This window comes from Sebastes fasciatus, chromosome 11 (assembly GCF_043250625.1).
Source record: "Sebastes fasciatus isolate fSebFas1 chromosome 11, fSebFas1.pri, whole genome shotgun sequence".
Classification (NCBI taxonomy): domain Eukaryota; kingdom Metazoa; phylum Chordata; class Actinopteri; order Perciformes; family Sebastidae; genus Sebastes; species Sebastes fasciatus.
The window spans coordinates 26,101,712-26,107,711 of record NC_133805.1 but is presented as its reverse complement, the minus strand read 5'-3'; the positions used below and the strand labels follow the sequence as shown (position 1 = coordinate 26,107,711).

Here is a 6,000-nt window from a genome sequence, read left to right as displayed (position 1 = left end):
TTGTCTTGTAGCATTATCTTCATAGTTCACTACATTTTTTAAGAAATTGGTACATACAGATGCATATATCTATCTATCTATCTATCTATCTATCTGCACTGCTTATAATCAAAATGACCGAGCACAGTCATGTGTGTGACTGTCAGGGCGGCATGGTAGTATTTCCAGGAGGAATGATTTAATGGAAATGTCAAGAGCAGCAGTCGCTCCGAGCAAAGGCTGAACCCTCTGATACAATGTGAGCCACTTTACCTCGGTGGGGATGAGAGACTTGTTGTCATTCAGCTCCGGTCCCCGACCAAAATCTGCCTTTATCAGAACAGAAATGGCATTGTCACTTTTTTAATGGGATTACAGCTCTTTCATTGCATATTAATTTGCCAGAAATCAATACGGGCCGTGGGTCCATTTGGGGGCATTTTAAACATTTAGCTGCTTAGTGTACATTCTGGGGAAAAGAATGATGAAGAGCTAGGGTTTGGAAATTAGGCTTGTATATTCTGATTTATGAAAAGGAAGAGATGGAAAGAAAGAAACAAAGAAGGTCAAATGGACCCCTTTAAAAGGGAAATGGTTCATTCCAGTGGGGTTTATTCTTATATTCTGAGATAAAATGGATGAATGGATGTAAGGAGGGGAGGAAAAAAGGATGATTAAATGTAAGAAAAAGGAGGATAGAGGAGTTTTTAACTATAATAAACTGCATTCATCAACTTCTTTACAAAACAACTGTTAAAAAGTGATTTAAAGCATCAGCTTAATGAATAATATGTGACTTTATTCATTGAAAATTTAACTCCAGCATGTGGTGAAGTTGCCTAGGAGCTGTCCAGGGTGCTGAACAATGCATGCAAGTAGATTACAGTAAAAACAGAAAGAAAAGCTTTCCAGCACCTTTTTGCATTTCTTGTTTTTACAAACAACAGAACAAAAACGCCCCAGTTTGCTCTGTGTCTACCTCTAAAAAATATGAATGGAGAATATAAAAGGCTAGAGTTACTGATTGTACAACTCAGCAGTTTTTGAGCCTTTTATTGCACCGACATGTTATGTTGTAATCCACTCAATGACTGTAGTGACCTTCAGATGGGTGCGGTTGTTCTTATCGTGCCATCTCCACCAGTTGGCATTACAGCACAATTAAAATGCGTGTTGAAAGCGAGCTGTCACCGTGGCGGCTGCTTGGCACCCTGTAGTGGAGAGGGTGACATCTAGGACTCCTCGCCAAGGGAGCCCGCTAGACGCACCTCACTCCAGTTATTCTCTCAGCTCTCTGCCTTAGAAAATTCAACCAATAATAATTACAGCAACAACAACAACAACTCCGGCCAAGAGGAGTTTCTCCCCGTTTCCTTTTTCTTTCTTTTTTTTGTTGGCAAAGCGCAGCTCCAATCTCACACATCCTTACATGGAAGGTAAGATTATCTTTTTTGTTTTCGAGCCCCTGAAGCGGTGATGTTGTATAGTGGAGATGATATGCGTAATATGTGACCTCCGGGCGGTGACACAGACAAACAACCAAATGATATTGTATTTTTTTTTTGTTGTTTTTTATTTCTTCGGCGATGCGATTCTTGCAAACTTCGGCTGCATTTTTAATGTGTGTTGCACTTTGGATTTCTGCCCCGAGGACTTGCTTCTGTTAAGTTTGGGTGGATTTTGCTCTCCAACACGCGTCCTGAAATGTGGTAATAAAACTCAATGAGTACACTAATAATGCACGGCGTTAAGTAGCTTATATGTGATGCGCCTGATCACACATGAAGATTGTCATTCTTATTATTACTGTATATGATGTAGTCGACAATGGTTGAACTGTTTTCCACATGACATCAGTGCGTTTTAGTTGGTTGCTGTGAAGCGATGCAGCTCAGTAATCATCGGGCAACTTTAAAATAGAAGATTCCACTTTAGTGCCACTGCAGATGTTTGTGTCTCTTGTTTACGAAAACGACTCCTATCATCATGCTTAAGAGTTTGGACACATTTCTTTCATATGAATAAACGGGAGAAAATCAATTCAGGATTTTTTCAAAAGCATCACAGTGAGATAACGTCACTTGCTTTGTTTAATTTTAGTGATGGAGTTCCATTTTAAACATGTCAAAAAACACTAAGATCCGCCTGTTAGAATAAATGACTCCAGAGAGCGTTTTTTTGCGCAGTTGCTCGAATTTAAAACCGCGTAAAAAACAAACGGTTGAAGTTGAGATTTTAACAAGCGAGGCAGTGTTATTATCTTTAGGACCCGGCGGAGCGCTCGTATGTAACTGGACATAGCGGCTCCATCTGAGGCAGATCGCTTATCTCTCTCCTCCTCACAACTCGGCTGGAGCTGACAGATCTCTCCAAGAGTTGTTGCTCTCCGTCGGGATTTGTGTTTTAATGCGTCTTGATGGACTTTTAATGAATCTTTGAATCCCCTGAACAGGCTACTTTGTTTTCTGCGTGTGCTCATTCCGATGAACGCTGCTGCGCCAAAAGAGCAGCGCTGCATAAAGACAAACAGCTCTGTGTGTATGGACACCATCAGTCGAGACTCGGCGACGTCTGTAAGCGCGAAAGAAAAGCTGTGAATGTGAGCGAGTAGCCTCTGTAAACGTTATTTGGAAGGACAAGGCTGCTTTTAGAGAGACGCAAAAGTTGAAAGAAAAAGTTGAGGAGGAAAAGAGAAACCCGTTGTGCTCTCCATGTGAATGCGCGCTTTCTGCGCATACATCGCTTTTTATTCATTCATCCATCTGCTTGAAATTAGAATAAATTAGAAAAGAGAGGAATCGTGTGAAGATATCTTTCTCCAACTACTAAAGAACTTGTTGAATGAGCAGCTCGTCCCATGAGGAGCGCATTTAAAATGTGAGTATTGTGTTTTGGAGCATTCAGATTGTTCATTTTCTCTTTTGCATGATGATGACAATCGTGACTAAATGGGCAATTATAGGGTAATTACAGGAGGGCTGCTTCATGGGCGGAACGTTAAGTGTAATCAGGTTTGAAGTGGCTTAAATGAATAAGGAATGAGAGGCACATGAAATAGAATTCAGTTTTAGTGTCTTGAGGAGGTTTTTCTTCTTGCTTATAAATGTGGATTTGCATCGTATACACTTCATCTGAAGCTGCTGTTATTCTAAACATATCCTCATTATCCTCAGTGGTTTAATACATGGACTAATGTGACTTAAATGAATAAGGAATGAGAGGCACATGAGATATAATTCCACAGTGTTTTTACCATTAAGTTTTACTGTCTTGAGGAGGTTTTTCTTCTTGCTTATAAATGTGGATTTGCATCGTATACGCTTCATTTAAAGCTGCTGTTATTCTAAATAGATCCCCATTCTCCTCAGTGGTTTAATAAAAGGACTAATGTGACTTTAACCTGTTGCGCAGCAGGTCAGTAAAGTCAGATCTAGGTGTGCCTCGCCTCTGCGCAAAAACATCTGACCCAGAACAGACAGAGCACAGCTTCTGATGAATATCTTAAGTTGTGATAAATGGTTGCATTATTTACATCTTAATTTAAATTGTATAAAAAAAAAAAAAAAATTATTGGACTTTTTTTTCTCCTTATAGTCTCTGTCCTGTGTTTTTTTTTCTGATTGCATGAATGTTACATGTCCTGGATTTTAAAAATGTTTGCTACATGTTTTGCGTTTTTGCATGTTAGTGGTTCAGGAGGAGAACTTTGAATAATGTATGGCATCACATTTCATGTGTGTGGCTGTGTGTCTATCTCTGGCTGGGCTCCATGTTGAGGGATCCCTCACATTGTCTCAACTACATACATCTTCTCAGGGAAAAAAAAAACCTTTGCATGAAAGCACAGCCAGTCATTGTTGTAAATAAAAAAAGTGACACCAATTGCAGAGGTTTAAAGGTGCAGCCCTTGGGCATTTAATTGTATGTGCTTACGGATGTAGTGCAGCAAGGGTGCTGTTGAGAGACAAAGAAATGAAGAGGGTTGGAAGAGAGAAGGAGCAGGACTGAGAGATTGACTGAGATACCAAGAGAGAGAGAGAGAAGGATTGAAAGACAATAAGAAGACAAATGCGTGCCAGTACAGACATGCTTCTGCCTGCCAGTCGATCCCACTGTGACTCATATGGAAAGGGTTGGTTCTTGGCTCGGAGAACGTTGGATGCATTAACCCGTTTATTGTTGCACTCATCAGCCAGCCACAAAGCATCAGTCTGCTCAAACTGGCTATGGATCAGAAGTTATTGGTTGGAAGTCAGCGGAATCAATAAAAACACAACAAGGCGGTATTGTGTGCGTGCACATCCAAAATCCTGACCAGGTGCTCGATACAGAAAGGCAAAGGCAACAAAATAGCAATTGTTGCGGGAGGATAAACCACAGTGGGAGCATCAGTTTGGCTGTCAGAGGGCTTTTTTTTTTGTTGTTGTTCTAAAAAATCAATAAAAGTGTCATCTTGAAATCACTGATGTCAGCGTTTAAGGCTCTGGCTTGTCCAGTGCGGAGCACAGGAGCAGATGTTGATGTCCGGTATTTCAGCACCGTGGACAGCTCCCTCCTCAACTTTGCCCTGTATGGGAGCCAAGAGGCGATCAGAAAAGCCACACTCAGAGACAGAAAGCAAAGCCTCACTTTAGCGGGGATTACTATAAAATGAATGGAACACACACCCGCCATGGTTTTTTAAGAGTCTGGCTGGGAGTTTGTAACCAATATAAGCCACAGGGCTCGGCTGCCTGCTGACTTTTAAAACACTCTGCCATGCTTGAGCTGCCCAGGGGATGGAATGCAAGCGGACACAAGGGGGTGTTTCAGAGGCTTCGAAAACAAGTGAAGGAAAGAGTCAGCGAGAGAAAGAGGAGGGTGGGGGGGTAGAGAGAGGTGAGGTGGTCACCCTAAGCTCTAGGCTCTCTCTCTCTCTCTCTATTTCTCTCTCTCTCTCACTGCATACAGAGAGCTGCTCAAATATTGATGACTTTTAATATAGAGTCTGACCTCATATTTTTCTCAGTGAAATTATGACATTCCTATGAGCTTCTCTGTGCATTTTGAGTGCCACTGGGTATGAGGTATGAGGTATAGATGCAGGGGCGGGGGAAACAAGGGTAGAAGATTCTAATTTTGTTGTACAGTATATTGCATTTATAGATTTTATGTGTAATTTTAAGTAAAGATGTTGATGTTGTTTTGATGTTTTGACCTCTCTATAGGAGATGAATTAGCTTTCTAAATGGTGTTAGAGCAAAAAAACAGATTTGAAGCATTTTATATTGTACGCTTTTCCCCCCCATTTCCTCTCACATTAAAGCTCTGATGTTGAATGGTATCTGTCCACAGAGGTTCACCCTGACACCTTACTTACATCTGTATAGATTTCATTACTCCAAATGTCTATGAATTAAATTCCCATGGTCAGCTTCATTTTGCTGTCGCTTATTAGTCGGGATGCAACGATACCGGATCGGATATACTGACTCAAATAACTGGATCGGATATCGGTGACGATGGGGCCGATCTATTAAATTAAATTCTATGTTTATATACTACATATATTATATACTGGAATTTTAATTCCTGTTTAAGTTTTGACCAATTTGTTGCTGCATTATAAAGGTTTACACTTATATTTGACCAAGTTTCTGGTGTATGATTTATTATTTTAAAAATAAATAAAAATTCAGTAATTGTGTATCTATGTATTTATTTGTTACATTTTGTTTTACAAAGTTAAAAAAGCGATGTTTAAGTCAAGTCTGATGTTAGCTTACACATAAAAGAATGATCCCAGTCACTTCCATACAACTTATTAATTAAACACTGGCATCAGATCGGTACTCGGTATCGGCCGATATACAAAGCCCAGGTATCGGTATCGGGACTGAAAAAGTCGAATCGGTGCCTTCCTACTCTATAGTCTTTATAGGAGATGAATTATCTGGTGTCAGAACACTTAGAAATAATTTATTAGGCAAAATACAGATTTGAAAGATTTTATATTGTACGCTTTTTTCCCCCGTTTCCTGT

General features: G+C 40.2%; 1 protein-coding gene across 3 annotated transcripts in view; it reads left to right on the top strand.

Moving 5' to 3' along the window:
* The first annotated feature begins 1,117 nt into the window (after positions 1 to 1,117).
* The window catches only part of LOC141777538 (netrin-G1-like), a 77,435-nt gene continuing 72,552 nt past the window's right edge, over positions 1,118 to 6,000 (top strand). Inside the window, exon 1 of one of the 3 annotated variants that reach the window (XM_074651889.1) lies at positions 1,118 to 1,415. The gene's annotated coding sequence lies outside the window, so the exon portion shown is untranslated. Of the gene's footprint in view, positions 1,416 to 2,287; positions 2,857 to 6,000 lie in introns of those variants that run through there. The other 2 variants (XM_074651890.1, XM_074651888.1) reach the window with 2 other exon arrangements.